Source organism: Crinia signifera, chromosome 2 (genome assembly GCF_055691185.1).
Source record: "Crinia signifera chromosome 2, ASM5569118v1, whole genome shotgun sequence".
In the NCBI taxonomy this organism is placed as follows: Eukaryota; Metazoa; Chordata; class Amphibia; order Anura; family Myobatrachidae; genus Crinia; species Crinia signifera.
This window is the reverse complement of record NC_139218.1, coordinates 41,655,993-41,674,781: the sequence shown is the minus strand read 5'-3', so window position 1 is coordinate 41,674,781 and position 18,789 is coordinate 41,655,993. Positions and strand designations below refer to the sequence as shown.

General features: G+C 43.4%; 1 protein-coding gene across 3 annotated transcripts in view; it reads right to left on the bottom strand.

The window, feature by feature from the left end:
* The window catches only part of CADM2 (cell adhesion molecule 2), a 1,292,583-nt gene that overhangs the window by 97,722 nt on the left and 1,176,072 nt on the right, over positions 1-18,789 (bottom strand). The gene's annotated exons all lie outside the window — the stretch shown is intronic.

Here is an 18,789-nt window from a genome sequence, read left to right as displayed (position 1 = left end):
ATTTGACGTACATTTACGTCATGGTCGGGATGTACTTCCCGACACATGGCATAAATGTACGTCATGACTTGTAACTGTCACCGCGTCTAGAGACGCGGTGACAGAGGGACGATGTCTGCTGTCCCTGACAGCAGACATCTTCCCTCATTGCCCAGGGGGGGCAGCGATGCCCCCCGCCATGGGCGATCGCTGCGATTGGCTGTTCAAACGTGAACAGCCAAAAGCAGCGTTTACTGTGTTATGTGTAAAATTTAGACTCTGCTGCCCCCTAGCGTCCAAAAAAAATAAAAGAAAGTTGAAATAATGATGTAATAATAAAGTTTAGATATGGTCTTTGTTAGTTATTAACTATTTTGAGTGGTATGATTATTTGTCTCACAAGCAGAAAATGTAATATTTTGCAAATTGCAAAATGTTCATTTTTTTTACGACATTTTGGTATTTTTCACAAAAAAAAAAAACTGTATCGACCAAAATTTATCACTAACTTAAAGTACAATGTGTCACGGGAAAACAATCTCAAAATCACTGGGATAAGTAAAAGCAAAAAAAAGTTATCCCCACTTAAGTGATACCTGTCAGATTTGAAAAAAAGGCCTCTGTCAGGAAGGCAAAAACATGCTGCGTCGGTAAGGGGTTAATAATAATAATAATAATAATAATAATAATAATAATAATAATAATAGTAATAATATACAGTATCTTGAGTTCCCAACTAGTTTAATAATTCTAACATATCTGTAGTATGCTTTGACTGTATCATACTGTAGGTTCATACACATGGAGCAATTTTGTGCTACTTTCTAAGCAATCTGACTAGATTGTTTGGAAATTAAGCACAGATCTTCCCGTGTGTATGCCCCAAGAGATTAATTATCTCCTGCTAACTAAATCAGTGCATGCAGTGAAAATCTAGTGAAATTGCTTAGCAAGTGACTGCAAATCACTGTGGCCCTTATTCTGGTTGGTGCGGCCGGAGCCGCACACGGTGCTCCGGCCGCACAAACCAATCCCCGCCCACGAGACGGATCGCCACGGCCGTCCGTACACGGACGGCTGGCGATCCGCATAAAAATGGTGGGGCGTACGCCTCCACCATGGTGGGAGCTGCCCCCTGCATTCGATGGTCGTCGACCATCGAAGGCAGGGCCGCACGCCACAGCAGCTCCCGCAAGCTGAGACCACACGGACAATCGTCCGTGTGATAGCTTGTATGGGGGCTGAGAGCTGACATCCGGCGACGTCAGCTTTCCGCCCCCATCAGTGGCGTCATACCCTGATTAGCATGCATACGCCCCGCGTTTGCATGGGAACGCCCATGAAACGCGGGGCGTATACATAGGGAAATGAGGGTATGAAGCCCCTCACGCCCCTATACGCCCCCTTTGCGGCGGACGAAATACGTCTGCGGCGAATGGGGCTGCACATGCGCAGATTGACCTCTGCGCATGTGCAGACTAAAAACATCGGCGGTACGGCCGCACGCGGGCCGTACCGTCCGATTCAGAATAAGGGCCACTGTGTGTACAGAATGAGAGATACTGGTCACAATCTCTCATTCTGAACCACTACCTGACCTTTTTTTGCTTAGCAAAATCACTTAGCACAAATCTCTGCATGTGTATGTGCTCCCCATGGGTGATCTGAACACAAGGAAATCACCTACCCTAAATAGCTTAGCAAAATTGCTTAGCACACATCTCTACATATGCATGCTCCTTTACTGATCACTCTCCTGGGATCTTAGGAAGATCTTCCTGACTCCCTGAAGAGTTTAGCAATATGCCTGAATGTGCTACTCAGGGATGATGCTATCACACTCCGCCTAGTGTGTAGGAAACAATAGGGACAAAAGTAAAGGGACACGTAAAGTTCTGTGCTAAGCAATTTTTCTGGTGTCAAGGTCTCCCATGGAGAGCACATACACACGCAGAGATTTATGCTAAGCAATTTTGTTAAGCAAAAAAAGACAGGGTAGTGGTTCAGAATGAGAGATTGCGATCAGTATCTCTCATTTTGTACACACAGACAGATTTGCAGTCATTTGCTAAGCAATTTGACTAGATTGGGACTGCATGCACTGACTTAGTTAGCAAGAGATTTAATCTCTCGGAGCATACACACAGAGAGATCTGTGCTTACTTTCTAAGCAATGTAGTCAGATTGCTTAGAAAATAGCACAAATTAGCTCTGTGTGTACACCCCTTAAGGAGTATGTGTGCTACAACAAAATGGCAACCACTTTCCAGTATAGTGAATGGTACTGGAGTTGCTGTGTTTCCAAGGATGCGTGTTACATTATAGTGTGTACAGTGCAAGAACCTGCTAGGACTCGGAGAGAGTTAGGATTGAGTTTTTTAATATGCTAAAAGTAGTAGTGCTGCACATGTTTAATATACAGCCACACCATTAGTAATATAACTGTGGTTGTAGGTTCATGGGCTAAAGAGACAATTTTATGACACACGTTTTATATGGCACAGTACACCCTCTTCAGCACCACGCACATAAATATTGCATTCAGTGTGTCCCCGAAATGCATTTTCAAAAGAAAGTAATGCAAGCATATATCACCCAACACTTGCAATAAAAATACAATGATAGCAAAAACAATAACAAATTAATTCTGAATAAAATATGCAATTTATTTAGTGGTTATTAAAATAAATCTACACTCATGTAATATACAGTATAAAAAAAGGTGCGTCACCCTATGAGAAAAGACTATGGTCTAATGTAGAGACAATCGTTCCTTGTCTGTAACAATGAAATGTAAATTTACTTAAATATATACTGTATTGCACTTGCACAACATCAGGTGCCACTGGGATAGCAATCATACCTCCTCCTTAGCCTTGTGCCATACATCATTGTGATGCAGAAGAAGAAGCTGGAGCAGGAAACGTGGGCACTGGGTACAACATAATGGCTCAAGGCATTTAGAGCTATGACAAGCTGGTGACAGATGCCACTGGGTGAGCAACCGTTCCACCACCTCAGGCTGAATTTTTTATATCATTCCTCTAGAACTGTCCCTTGGTTCCAAACCACAAGTTACAGATGTAGCCATGCTCAAAGTGGCTACATCGCAGCCGCGGGTGACTGTTTAGCACACCTTGTCTGTGGTGCGCGCTAATACATTTACAATGGGTTGTGGGGATGTATATGATGCATGTGTATGTGTTACGCCACGCAAGTCGCGCCCCCTGACAACACAGAGCCACAATGAGCATAGCTACATCTGCAATAAAACCTCTAAAAACCGCACCCGATGTTTGGTGATTTGCAAACCAGACACAAAACACTTTTGTTTCTTTGGTCAAAATACATTTAATGAAGTAATTTTGACACATATTGGGAACCATTCAGACCCCTTCGTTTGGATCCAAATCCGTCCCAGTCCCCCATGTTCCGGATTTGCACAAGCGCATGCACATCTATGCACATGTGCAAAGGTTTCAGCAAGTTTCACACTCACCGTACAGTCCCGGAAGGGGGGTCCGGGGGATGGTAGCAGGAGGATGTCCAGAGTTTTATGGGCCTCCCCATAAAAACACTGGGCGTTCCCCCTACGAGCCCTGTCATGGCAATGCATGCTCGGGGTGGGCGGATGATGTCGGATGACAGTGCCTTCCCTAAACTCGGCGGATAGCGGTCTAGACTGACTATTATTACCAAAGGGGAGAAAATATCATCTCATATTAGAGATGGGATTCGCACAGAGCTGGAGGTGTTCACCGGGTGGGTTTACCTGTTCCCTAGGCTGCAAACATATGCAGCCTAGGGAGCTGGTCTGAATCAGGCCCATTATGTCAACCAAGCACTGGATTAAGAAACAGTTACACATAAACCAGTTCTAACACGTAAAAGAAAAGCCGTATATAACTGGGCAGCTCTTCCCCTTATTAATGTGTTTAGTCATCGTGTCTTTGTTTCTTCGCTAATCTGCTGTTTACATTTCTTTCTGTTTTCTCCACTGGAAATCAGCCGCGCTGATACGTATTACAGTGTTTCTTGTTTACAGCAGTTGTGAAGCCTGAGATTCTACACAATGACCTCTCAAGCGCTATTATTCTGCATTATAAAATCCGATAATTATTATTAGTCATATCGTTTGTGGATTGGACAAGTAAAAACCGCTTTAAAGTATATTCTGTTTAGTGGAATTATGCTTACGTGTTTTCATTGCCCATTTTTACTAGCATTAGCAGGTCTTTTATAAGACGGTGATTTATGAAAACACTGAATAATCCAGGGCTGTTAAGAGAACATCTGGGCCCGGGAACTATGGAAGAAGTAGCCTTCCAAATCTATCACTGCTTTATGTGTTATATAAGAAGTACTGATCCTAAAGGAACAACAAGTGCATACATTTGTGAAATAGAAATGCAATTTTAATATTTATGATTTATTGGCAACCATGTGGCCGGCTGGTGCCTGTCTGGTGACCATCATAAAAAGTCATGATGGTGGGCTTATTTTTATGTGGAGGCCTGGAGCTACTGCTCCCTCCACCCCATTGTCATCTGGCTATGATTATACCTACAGTAAGTAAGGCATTTTTTTCCAAATGAAAAATGTCTACCGAATTTTGATCCAATAAGTAAAGAAACCTACACAAAGGGAGATTTTTGCTAAATGATCTGAGTGATGCTAAGATTGCTCAGCACACAGAGCTGCACAGCAATGTGGCCAGCAATGTGTGCTGAGCAATCTGTCAGGGCCAGTGTTCTCTGACCTTGACCAGCGATCTAACTAGATTTATCCAGCACGCTGGATTTTAATCGCTGAGCGATAGCGACTCTCGAGACCGCGCATTGCTATCGCTATGGCCTCTACAAACGGAGCAATGATTAGAAGAAAGTAGATTTCGTTCCCTCAAAAGAAAAAAATTATTTACGGTCAGAGCAGTTAAACTGTGGAACTCTCTTCCTGGAGAAGTGGTGTCGGCAGATACAATAAATACGTTCAAAATAAGGTTGGACAAGCATTTATTGGATAAAAACATCCAAGGGTACAAATAAGAATCATATTCTGTCTTTTACAAGGCATAAGCTATTAAACCATAGGTTGAACTTGATGGACGCAAGTCTTTATTCAGCCTTATCTACTATGTAACTATGTAACTCTGTATGTAACTATTTATTTACCCATCTTCTAAAGTTGGGTCCAAAAAGCAACAAGGACAACAAATACTGTAGGACAAAGTACTCTAGTAATTGAAACGTAAAAGCTTTCTCCTACATGTTCGACTTGGTAGCTTCATATCTGGGGTTGCAAGACAAAGATCTCTCTCCGGCAAAACTACAGTCTATGGACAACAATACCTTACACTATCTGAAGATGTCATAGACCGTTGGTGCCAGGTTCCAAAAAAGTTAACTTTTCTCAGCTTGTTAAAAGCAGCCCCATATTAGTGTCGCCATAGAGAATCATGCCGGTGGCAGATCTTTAGGGAACTCTGTGGTAAATCTATTACATATCCAGTGACAAAGGCCTAATAAATAGCCCTGCAACTTAACCTTGCCATAGGGCTCAATTCAGACCTGATTACATGGCTACGAATTCGCAATGGCGGACAATTATCGATTTGCAGTACGTATGCGCGAGGCCGTGCTGCAATGAAATCCTGCTACTATTTCTATGCGGACACCATTCGCAAGGTGATTGACAGGAAGTAGGCATCTGGGGGTAGAAACCGGCCATTCAGTAGGAGTGCTAAGGAAAATGCCTGGAGTTTCAGGGAAAAGCGGGCCGCCTAAGCATTTTAGGGGAGGTTGTGTGATGTCAGCAGCAGGCCAAATATGCCAGATTTCATCGCAGCCGCTGAATAAGTCTCTGGCTACTCGATGACTTGTGCCCAGTATAAAAATGGTGAGCCTGTTACGATGGGTTTCAAACATATTCACATGTCTGCGAATAGATGTGTAGCCGTACACATCTATTCACACAGAGATCACATTCATTTGCGAGGGGGGACTTCACTCTTGACTGAATTCTGGCCATGCCAATTCATGACCATGTGATCAGGTTTGAATAACCCCCATAAGCCTTAATAAATAGCTTGTAAATACCACTTCACATAATAAAATAAAAAGGTGGAGATAAAGTACTGACCAATTAGTTCCTTAAAGCCGTATTACAGGTTGTGGTGTTGATGTATCAAGTAAAGAAAAGAAATTAGCTTCTACCTATCACTATATATATAGAATGTACTTGATAAATGTTACCTCTATGCTTATTGGTTGCTATGCTTTCCACTACTATATCAACCCCTGTGTCGATTGGTTGGTACTTGATCGCTATCCACTTTACCTCCAAACTTTGATAAATGCCCCCCTTTAGTGCCAAGTTTGAGAACTTCTGAGATCAATCATTAGTTATTTAACGGTCTACTTGAGCCTAGTATTTAACAGATATTATTTTTGCAATATTTTTTTTTTGCGTACCCAGTGCTAGCAGTATGGCCGCCACGTGGCTAGCTTGTTACTAGGCAGCGTGCCTCTCCACATGCCTGCCTTTCTGTTCCATTCTCTCTAGCCGTGCTTTTGTCTGTTTATCTTTTTGAGTGAAACAGCTTACAAAAGAAGATGCTCAAAAGCAGTACAGCAGAAGAATGAAAGTGTCAGCATGAAATACAATCCATTACAGATCACCAGGTGTAATTCCATTTGGAACGAAAGATCATTTTTAGAGCATGCGGCTGTTAACCCTTGTTGCCATTTTTTTTTGCACATTTAATGCATCACAGGTTTAAAGTTTTGAATTGGAGGTGTTGCTGTGAATAGCTCGGGGTGAACACATTAAATCCAACTGAAAAAACTTTGACACAGGGAAAGGGGGCAAAAATCCCATAAATAGAATAAAAAGCAATGATAGTTTCCTTCGGGTGTGTTACATGCTGGATTTACAGTTAAAGGAATATTATACGGATTTCCTGTATTCTTATGACATTAAGAACATTTTGAATTTTAGATACTCCCTTATCTGATTTCTGGCGGTGTCTTGGTTATTTTAAAGATGAGTCATGGATATGATAAAATTATTCCGCCTCTAGGTGGCACTTTTTCAGTTTCCACCGCACATTCTGGTTGGGTTGCAAAAGCAAACTCCTTCTTTAATGGACAAAAACCATGTACACTGCAGGTGGGGGCAGATGTAACATGTGCAGAGAGAGTTAGATCGGGTGGGGTGTGTTCAAACTGAAATCTAAATTGCAGTGTAATGGTGTGTACACACGGGTACAACCAGCATGAGATTTTGACTATATAGTCAAAATCACATGCAGATCGCATGCAGATTGTATGCAGATTGCACAGGTTTTTTAACTTGCGATCCCGATGCGCGCTCCCATGACAGCACAAATCGAAACCCAGATAGACAGGGCAGCAAGGAGTTAGCAAATCAACCAGAATCACTCCTAAAGGACCTTTCTCAGTAAGGATCATATATGATAAGCTGCTCCTGCATGCAGCAGAGTTGGGGGGGTTCATGGCCTACAATGTGCAGTCCCCAAAATTTTTGGTCCATCTGGTGGGCATTGCCAGTGCTCTGAGAGCTGCTGGCTATGCCTCCAGTCCCTCTGTCTACTTGAAAAAAAAACAACACTATGGGGAGTCTATTCGGAAGGACCCCCAACTACGGGACACTGCTGCCTGCAGATAAGACAGTGGGACAGCCCCGCTGTATTAAAAAGGGACTGTCCCACGTAAACTGTTAGGAGGTGTGCTTATATGGAGAAATATGAATTCATGGTGCTTTGCCATATGTTTATAGTATTTCATATATATTCAATATGGATTTAAAATACACTGTATATACCTGAGTAGTTGTTATGGTTTTATTGCATATTTGCACCTTTAAGCAAAGCTGCTCTGTACATTTGGGTAGTGTGTGTGTGTGTGTGTGTGTGTGTGTGTGTGTGTGTGTGTGTGTGCGTGCGTGCGTTTGTGTTTGTGTGAGTGTGTATTGACCATCTTGGCTTGTGTTACCCAGTGTGGGTACAAAATTGCTGGCAATTGTCGATGAGCCTTATCCTCAGGCCCCAACAGCTTACATACTTTGTGGATCTCTTCACAGGTTGACAACGTGATAAATTTTTGCACGTGTTCTCATGGTGAGATCCAAAAAAACATTGGCGCTTTTGGTAATGCCCGTCATCAGGTTTGAGAAGCACAAAAACAAAACAAAAATAAGAAAAGAAAAAAAATTCCTTGATTGCTGTAAAAATATAAAAGGAACAGCGAGAAAATGTTCCACATTCTAAGGAAAATATTGAATATTCAACAGTCCATAGTTATGGATTAAATAATGAAAGTGGGCAGAGTTGGTACATATTTGCTTAAGGGAATGATTTGTTGAAAATATAGTTAAATACTGAAACCAGCTGTTTAACAGCTTTCTTCCCCGCTGCTCAGAACATGTAAAGTTCCCGTTCGCTTTGCATCTATTTATTTAGCTTTTAAACTATCTAATTAAGACTATTTTCATTATAGCGCAAGATATGGAAATAAAAAGCAATTATGCTACAAGTAACCACTTTTCGGGAAAGAAACTGTACAATACTGGAACAACTTTGTGATCCAAGGACCATTTCCCATAAATATACCGTACAGATGGGTCTCATATACTGTAGCTTCAGTCGTTCCGAACAGCCGGTATCAGCGCGCCGGGTCCCCTGCGTCTCATCCGCACGGATCATCTTTTTCGTTTAAAATGTGCTTCTTATTTGCACAAATAAAACAACTTTAAGGGATAAAACTACTTTCCTAGACTGCGTACATAAATTTGTTGTGTGACGTTTGTACATCAGTGGGTGGAGAAGTCCAGATCTGTAACACAAAGGGCTGCGATGCAGCAGCCCCAGGATTTTCTCCTGCCCAGTTCCTATGTGCTATATTATTATGTTAAACATCCATTTGCAGCCCGTGCGTACAAACACGGCATGCGAGGTGTGTGTGTGGGGGGGGGGTGTACCTGCATACGCAGGGCAGCATCTGGTGGACTCACAAGGCTGTGAATTTGCAACCTTGCGAATGAACCAGAATAACCCCCCAAGATATAGGCGATAGGTGTAATTGAAGACCCTAATATTTCATTTACAGGTACCATTAATTTAATAAACGAGCTTGGTACTGTATTAATCTCCCCAGTAAAAACTTTCTTCTTTTATATTGGGACAATATTTAAAGTTACAGTATCCGATTGTCTATTTTCTATTTCCAGGGCTGTCTTAACAGCATTGTAAGTCCTAAGCAAAGCAATGAACTTGGGTCCCCTACAACCCATTCATGGGAACCAATCAAACAAAATCATAACAGACCCCTTCTTCAGTCCTGCACCATCTGTCTACATCCTTCCGTACAGTGATTGGCTGTCAGCACTCCAGCCGTCCACCAATCAGCATGCCTACAGTCATTCACGGACTGGCTGTGAGGCAGGTGGAGAATTCTGCCTCGGCACTCTGATTACGTGGACACCACCTGTCCATGCTCAAAAGCCCGTAAAATCATGAGGCCCACTGACAATACACAGTGATTGGGAGTCTGGATATCCAGTACTGTTGGCAGGTGTTACAGTGCTTAGCCTATGCAGTTTGGCAAGGTAAGGTACTACCGGTATCTGGAGAAAGTGCCACTGCCAGCAGATGCACTGAGAGGGTCATAGAACCCACATGTGCTACAATTAAAGTGACCAAATCAACTGACTGTGTGGTTCTAAGATCTCATTTTGGATACATTTATTAACTGAACTGTGGAGTAGTTACTGGGTAGAGGTATCTTTTGAATTTAATAATACTAAATATGCCTGATTTCAGACATACATAGTGCACCAATTTATTGGGATGTTGCACACGCTGGTGAGAGCTCTGCAGTAAATCATGCATGTGCAAAAATGTATAGGGATCTGTGGTATCAGCAGGGAAGGCTCCAGAGGAGGGGATGCAGCACAGAGGATCCACACCCACTGCCACCAACTGCCATTCCAAACTGACTCACTGGCAGTTGCTGTGGATCCCTTATTTGAATTTTGTACTGTGCTGGGGTCCCACCTATGGAGCCACCACTGGGTATCATTATAGTAGATAGACAGTACATAGGTAAACAGCCAATCGGTTATCAGGCAATAGATCCACAGGGTCAATTGTTGACAGTTAAATAGTCAACATGGATACAGTCAATGGGGTGAAAAGGTCAACATGCAATTTGTCAACACCAAAAAGTTTGACATAGTTTTACATGATTTATAGGGATAGGTGTAGGTGCATGGAGGACAGTTAGACTGCTGGGAAAGACAGTAAAGGTACCCATAGACGGTCCGTTCCCGGACCGTCCGTTTTGTACTATGCGATGCGCGCTCCCGCGCATCACATAGTATGGTACAAAAAGTATGTGCTGCACATACTTTTTGTACTAGCTAAACATCGTATTGGATCGCATTGCATGCACTAGGCATGCGATCTGATACGATGCATGCTAATTAAGACCCAAACGGATCCGTTTAACGGACCGTGTATGGGCACCTTTAGGTTTAGAGATCCAGGGTGAGAGTTGGTTAAGCACTAGAGGGGCGGTTCGGGTCAGGCCCTAACGGGAGGTAATGGAAATAATGTGTCAACGTTTTCTGTGTTGACCATTTAACTGTGGACCTTTCGACCATCTGGTTTCGACCTAATGACTCTCTATCATTCAATCCACACTTGAAAATTTCATATAGGATAAGATATGCATTTACTTTGGTGCATGCCAAGCTGGTGAGCAATTATTGGTGACTTGTTCTCAGCTAAATGTCACACCAATACATACATCGGACAGTGTCTAGCCTTTTGAAATGCTGAAGGTCAACACTTTAAAAAGGTCGACATGCATTAGGTCCACATGATGAAAAGGTTGACACAAGCAAAACACTGGCACGGATGGTCGACATAGAAAAATGTCGATACGAGTGTTTTACGATTTAAAAAAAAAGGAAACGATTTGCTCATACTTTACCATCCCAGCGGGCATAGAGGGAGAATATAATAGTGTGCCGAGTGCAGTGAGACACCGTGCCCGAGTGGACGGGGTACCCTAATACGATGTCCATGTTGACATCGGCGCAAAAAAAAAAAACATGAAAAACTCACATCGACCTTTTCCCATGTCAACATTTTGCTTGTCGACCCTTTGACCATGTTGATGTAATGCATGTTGACCTTTTCAAGCGTCAACATTCTGACTATTGACCAATAGCGGTCAATAGTGCCCACCTAGACACTGTCGATGTAATGATCAACCCCCCCCGTATTGTAGGTTCTGAATGTGATCGCACTCATTTCTCAACACCCTTCCTCGTATACTGTATACTATATTGTAGCAGTGCACAGTATATCTCTGTATTCTCCTTTTCAGACAATAGACATCAGTGACTACATATTAAAAAGAGAATCCAATTGACTCAACATCAAGCAGCTACAAAGTGGACAAAATGAGTGTGTGTGGGGGGGGGGTGGACATTTAGACTTAATAAAAAAAATGTCAATGTGCATCCAGTGTGCTAACGATTCGTTCAGCCATTCCGGAAAATGAACGGTGTTCCCTAGACATATATTCAGAGGACCTACAGTAAAGCAGTCAGCTAGATTGTAGTAAAGGACACCGTCCCATCTACTCCTAAATGATATGAATGCATTTCCACCGAACAACAATTCCTGCCACCGTACCGGCTGCCATAAGCTCTGACTTTGTGAACACCTTTCTGTTTCTTTGAGCGTTTTCTTGACATTTATTATTAACAATAAAAGCCAAGACAAATGAAAGAAGCAGCTGTATTGATTCAGCAAATGCAGCACAGAGAATTCTAACAGTTTGATCCCTTCCACTCGACCAAAAATACATAATCTCTTTTACAGCTGTCCCCCCGTCGCATGCCCCCCCTCCTCCTCCATCAATGAAAAATGGAAATAATATTGCTGTTTTGACGTTAGTGGAAAGTAACTGTTACTGGCAAATTGTAATCATTCTGCTCATACCTGTATTGATTTCAGCTATCATCTGCACGGCTGACATAAAAAGTATATTGCCTTTCATCTCTCACATGCACCTGAAAAAAAGTGATCACCAATGACCTTGTTCTCGGGAGAAATTCCATGTCTAGATTAGTCAATTGGAGATCAAACAATACGAACTGTATTTCCTAACGCTTCCAACTTTTCATTTGTCTAAATAAACAGAAGATTGTGAAATGGGAAAAAAAAAAAAAAAAAGCTGCCTGCTTATAATTTATTAAACAATTAGAATATTAATAGGAACAAAAAGGACACGATAAACAATCAAACGACGGTGTAAATGTATGCATTTTATTTCTGTATTAATGCTTCACGTATAATATTTAAAAAAAATGTGACCTACAGGCTCTCAAGATTCATTTTTTTTCAAACCCAGCCATCTATCATCCTAAGCCTCTGTTCCCCGCTCACTCTCTACACCAGGGGTCCTCCAACTATTTTGCTCTGGGGCCCCATCAGACAACAAAAATAATTACACGACCCCAGCAAGTTGATGCAGGAGGACTTCACATCACGGGACATATGCCCTAAGCTTCAAAAGTAAGAAAAATGGAGAGTGATAAACAAACAACCAATCAGCTTCTGCCTGACATTTTTCAAACACACCCTGTGACAGGAGCTGATTGGCTGGCTGTTTATGACTCTCCATTTTATGACTTTTGAAGCTTAGTGCATTTGACCCCACATGTGTAGTCAGCAGACAGCACATACATCGCAGCATTGTGGAGGCACAAAATGATGGGAGGAGTCTAAAATAACAGACAATGCAACAGATTTTTCAGACTCCTTGAATCACTGACTAAGATTAGAAAAGTCATCAGCCTGATGGTCAGCAACACGGAGTCGCAACCTCATCCTGAGAAGGTCAGGACCCAGTTTGGGGTCAGGACCCAAAGTTTGAGATCCGCTGCTCTACACTATCTGTTTTACCTCTGTCTGTCTGTCTATCCCCTTTAGAATGTAAGCTCTCACAAGCAGGGCCCTCTTCCCTCATGTGCCTTCCCTCTGTTAGACCATTTTATACTCCATACTCCCTAAAACGATAGCCAATCCTCATTTTCGCAACCCTGATGGTTGTTTCAGAGTCCTGTCACTTGATGCAGTAGTGCACGGGTGTCAAACTCAAGGCCCGCGGGCCGAATCCGGCCCGCCGGACCTCTTCAAGTGGCCCCCTGCCTCCGCCCAGCCCCCCCCCCTCGCCGCTGCCCATCCGCCACCGCTGCCCGCCCCCCCGCGCCTCTCCGTCCTTGCACACAGAATGTTCAGTGTCTGACAGGAAGCACAGCTCTGCGACTTCCTGGTGACGTGCAGAGCTGCTCTTCCTGTCAGACGCTGAACATTCTGTGCGCAGGTAAAGGCAGCAGTAACTGTGGGGTGGGTGGGCAAGCACATATTAACCCCTGGCAACGGACATTAACACCCCCTGGCAACGAGCAAGAACCCATGAAAACGGACATTAACCCCTGGGCAACGAGCTGAAACCCCTGGCAACGGACATTAACCCCTTGGCAACGAGCTGGAACCCCTGGTAATGGACATTAACCCCATGGCAATTAGCAAGAACCCCTGGCAACAGACATTAACCCCCCCTTGGTAACGAGCAAGAACCCCTGAAAATGTACATTAACCCCTTGGCAACGAGCTGGAATCCCTGGCAACAGACATTAACCCCTGGCAGCCACCACCAGCAAAAAGAAAAATCGTGCAGGAGACAGTTTGAAGAGCAGCTCTCCCTCTCCCCATCCTGGTTGGACACAGGTAGGCAGCCTACTACTCACCATGATACTTGTAGTAGTACACATTCGGAAAGGGGACGTGGTAACGCCCCTTTTGCCCATGGCCACTCCCATTTGTTCATGGCCACGCCCCCTTTCTGAATGTGTACCGGCCCTTTGCGGGTGACCAATGTGCTGATGCGGCCCCCGATGAATTTGAGTTTGACACCCCTGCAGTAGTGTATACAGTACAGTTTATACCGTATACATCCCAATGGTCATGTTAACTTAACTTTTTAATGACCTATCTACAGGATAATAATGCTGTAGTGCTGCTACACATAGGGGGCCAGATTCTCTAAGCTTCAAAAGTGATAAAATGGAGAGTGATAAACAGCCAGCCAATCAGCTCCTGCCTGCCATGTCCCAGACTGTGTTTGAAAAATGTCAGACAGGAGCTGATTGGCTGGCTGTTTATTACTCTTCATTGTATCACTTTTAAAGCTTAGAGAATCTGGCCCAGGGGCAATTCAATTCCAGGTGAATTGCCGCCAAACATCACTGTAAAATTCAGCAGGACAACTTTCCTCTTATCATAATATACGTAGTTAGTTTTCTGGTGCACCGCTATGAGGTGTAAGGATAAACAAACAATGTTGAAGGATTTGTTACAAGTCAGAATGGTCCGGAGTTCGGAACACAGGTTCTGAATTGGACTGAACCAGCTTCCTCTGCCGCTGTGGAGCTCTCTGCATGTCTAACTGCACCATTTGCTGCATTACAGCTGTCACATACATGGGACGGACAGAGAGAGTGCCACAGAAGGAAAGGTCCCTGTAGGGAGCTGGTCTGTACCAGCATTCCGTAGTCCGGACTATTCGGGTCATGTTTCTTCTATTCTCTCTGCATGAATACAGCAGATATGTGTCAGGAGGGGGCTGCTGTGTTTCATACACAGGTACACTCACAGAGAGCTCCACATTGTGCCACCGGTTGCTGCACGGAGTATATCTGGTGTACCGGAGTCTGGACCATTCCAACTTCCTCCCAGTCACCGATGTTGCTAGCAGTGAATAAAGTATCCACCTTAGAGACCTATTTATATAGGAACATATTTTAATATACAAATTTGCAGCTCTCCTTGTTAGCAGGTGGGTAGCAGGACACAAACTTTGTCAGGAAGTCTGTTCACAGTGAGTGGCTCACCACAGTTATCTATCCTTAAAGGCACTTTGGGACAGCACCTCTGACAAGAGGCGGTACTGGCCATGACTCAATCGCCATTATTAGCTTTGAAAGATGCTATTTGCAACAGTAAAGGTTTTTACTGCTGGGTTCTCTGCTTGACTCTAGGGAAAGTGGTCATAAAAGCTCCTGCTATACATGTTAATTGCCCTCTCCAGCCAGTCCGTTAATGTAGATCACCCCTCTGCTAATGTCGCAGGTCAAAATGCCGTAGACCATAGGCCAAGCAAAAACTGGTACATTTTTTGGAGCTTCATAAATTTGGTAATTTTTCACTCCCCATAGACAGCTAAAAAGATGGTTTGCGGGCAGCAAACAGGATTAATTGGATGTTATGATTTCGTCTGTAGCAAAAGTAACATAATAAATAGCTGAAATTCATAAAAATGTTATAATGTTGTGGAAAATACCATTGTTTCAGGATTTCAAGGCGGGGAGGGATTTATAAATAGAGCATGCTTTCACCACAATGGCAACAGCCATAACGTCCACACCGCAATGATGACCGTCGTAGTGTTGACATTGTTGATATTAAAAAAAAAAAAAATTGATGAGGATTAGGCTGACAGGGTGGAGGACACTAAGGGGTGGTTTGGGTTAGGTTGTGGGGGGGTAGACTAAGGGTTATGCTGTGGGGGGGAAGAGGAAGTAATAGGCACTAAAGGGAGGTTAGTGTTAGGCAGTGGGAAGGGAAGGTAAGGATTAGGCAATAGGGGAAGGTTAAAATTAGGTTGTGGGAAGGGAGGGTATGGACAAGAATCTAGGCAGGGGTTGGCTGTGGGAGTGGAGAGTTAGGAAAAGTTAGGGTATGGATGCAGTATGGGTGTTATGGTTAGGCTGTGGGAGGGGAGAGTTGGGAAAGGTTAGGGTATGGATGCAGTATGGGTGTTATGCTTAGGCTGTGAGAGTGGAGAGTAAGGAAAGGTTAGGGTATGAATGCAGTATGGGTGTTATGGTTAGGCTGTGGGAGGAGAGGGTTAGGGTTAGGCACTAGGTGGAGGGTTAGGTTCTAAGAGGAGGAGGTCAGGGTATGGATGCAAGGGAGGAGAATTAGGGTTAGGCTGTGGGAAGGCAGAGTAAGAGTTAGGCACTGCGTGAAGGGTTAGGGTTGCTGAAGGGGAGTGAACAGATTAGAATTAGGGGCGATGCTCACTTGTGAATGATATCTAGAAATCATTATCAGCAATGTCCCAGTACCAGAAGACACAGTTGGAGCTCCTGTAGCCTCCAGCTAGCAGGTTAAATGAGCGATGCACCACTGGGACTGTTTAGTCCCCATCACTTGGCTGAAGCACCTTTGTGAGTTAGTGGGAACTCTGATGGATCTACTCCTTTGCCATTTCTGCTAGATAGAATATAATATATGTTGTTTACTTTAGCAGTGTGCCAGAAAGTCGAAATCAGCCTTTAGAATGGGACAACGAAAAGGAGCAAAAGTCTGCAAAGGGTTAATCTGTGGTTGATCTGTCTTTTCCTGCTAATAAGTGCTAGACATGAATCAATGGCTAAATGTTGCAGGCAGAACCTCGGAAGTGCAATGCTCGGTGGAACACAACTGAGCACACATCTACACTGCATCCATCACTCAAGCAGACCCTACAGTCCACGCGTAGTCCTGGCTGTGTTCGTAACCCCGGTTCTTCCATGGAACTCTGTTGAGAGATAACGAATGGCAGCTTTGCAGTGTGTAGTTTGTGCTTGCAGCATTGCTGAAGGGAAGGCAGCTCTTAGCTCAGATTAAAGGGAACTGTTTCCAGGGAAGAGACTGCTTATTCTAGTTTATGTAGAGTTCATAATTAATTAACAAAACACAGCATCTTCAAGTTAATTGCTAGAACATTAATAAGATGAAATTGTTGAAAACTTTTCAGCAACACATGCTTTAAAAAACATTCAGAAAATGTATATATATATATATATATATATATATATATATAATATATAGGTGGTTCTCTAACACAGCAGACAGTGAGTGACTGGCAGTTTGACAGATTGCTTTGCAGAAATGCAGTGTGTGGATTGATGGGTTCTTCCTACATGGAGGTACACTGCTGCCCCATTAGCTCCAAACACTGTATTTACAGCTTTGTAAACAGAATTTATGTTCCTGTCCTGGATATGTGGGTTATCTGTCGGTAACTGCAGTAAATACAATACTTTTTACCACTGCTGCCGAGGATACAAAGTTACTACTGAAGAATACGCCGTGGTTATACAGTATATAACAATTTCCGTTCTCGATTTTAGTTGACCATCTGAGTATGGCCTCCAATGTTAGCGACTATGCATCCAAGGTGACAACTCCTGTCAGCAACATGCCCATAAGATGGACCAGCTCCATGCGCTCACTTATATGGGACTAAGTAAAAACCGGACCCGGACAAGACCCCAGACTGCCGGACTGGACAAACTTTGTATTCCGGAGCTTGTAGTGTCTGGTCCATTACGGTTTTTGCTACATGTCCGGACCACATGGGGAGGCTGTAATCTCCCCTTCCTCATGTCCCTGGTGACAGCTGTCATGGGCAGCCCCCAGACAGGAGACCGTAAGGGCCTTATTCAGACCTGTTAGCAAGGCTACAATTTTTGCAGATGGACAATACCACACTGCACTGCAGGTGGGGCAGATGTAATATGTGCAGATAATTAGATTTGAGTAGGTGGGTGGCGGGTTCAAACTGAATTGTACTGTAGCGTAAAAATTAATCAGACAGTATTTACCTTGCATAGAAACAAAATATAATCCACCCAGTGCAGCATGGTTTTGTCCATCTGAAAAAATTGCAGCCTTGAACAGGTAAAAAACTTGCTGCGATTGTTACTAAATCTTCATCTGCTGTGAAAAGCTGTGAGAGCTGGATCTGAATTCTCAGCTCACTGCAGTCATGCCCCGGTGCTAGATTCATATTTGGACAGCAATAAGTGCTATTCTCTTCCTGCCACTTCTGAGGCGCTGCAGAGAAGTACGAAATCTACTGGACAGCTAATTCATTAATCCCTTCACCCCCAGGAGATGCTCATACACAGCCGAGTGACTGGGCTGTAGTCCTAACTATAATAATCTCTAATACATAATCGGTGTCAGGGATCTGGGCCATCTTCATGGCCCTGCCAGTTGGAGAAAGTAACGGAGTAATAACTGGGAACCAACTGACGCAATAAATCACAGCAAGAACAGAAAGTTTTACAGACATACAATTTTGCTCTTTTTTAACATATCTGAAATTGTAGCTTCTGGAGAGAAGGAAGCTGGTACAGGTTGAGTATCCCTTATCCAAATATCCGTTATCCAAATTGTAATGAAAACCCTTACATTTTAGAAAGTGATTTTTGTTTTTGTTTTGCTGAAAAAAACTACTGGGGACATCTGTCACAGCACTACTGAGGACATCGGTCACAGCACTACTGAGGACATCGGTCACAGCACTACTGAGGACATGTTATGTAACTGGCACTACTGGGTACATCTGTAATTGGCACTACTGAGGACATGATATGTAACTGGCACTACTGGGTACATCTGTAACTGGCACTGCTGGGGACATCTGTCACAGCACTACTGAGGGCATGATATGTAACTGGCACTACTGGGTATATCTGTAACTGGCACTGCTGGGGACATCTGTCACAGCACTACTGAGAACACGATATGTAACTGGCACTATTGGGGACATCTGTAACAGCACTACTGAGGACATGGTATGTAACTGGCACTAAATACTGTATGTGTAAGAAAATGATTGATTGGCATTTAAATGTAGTATCTGAGATAGGACACAAACT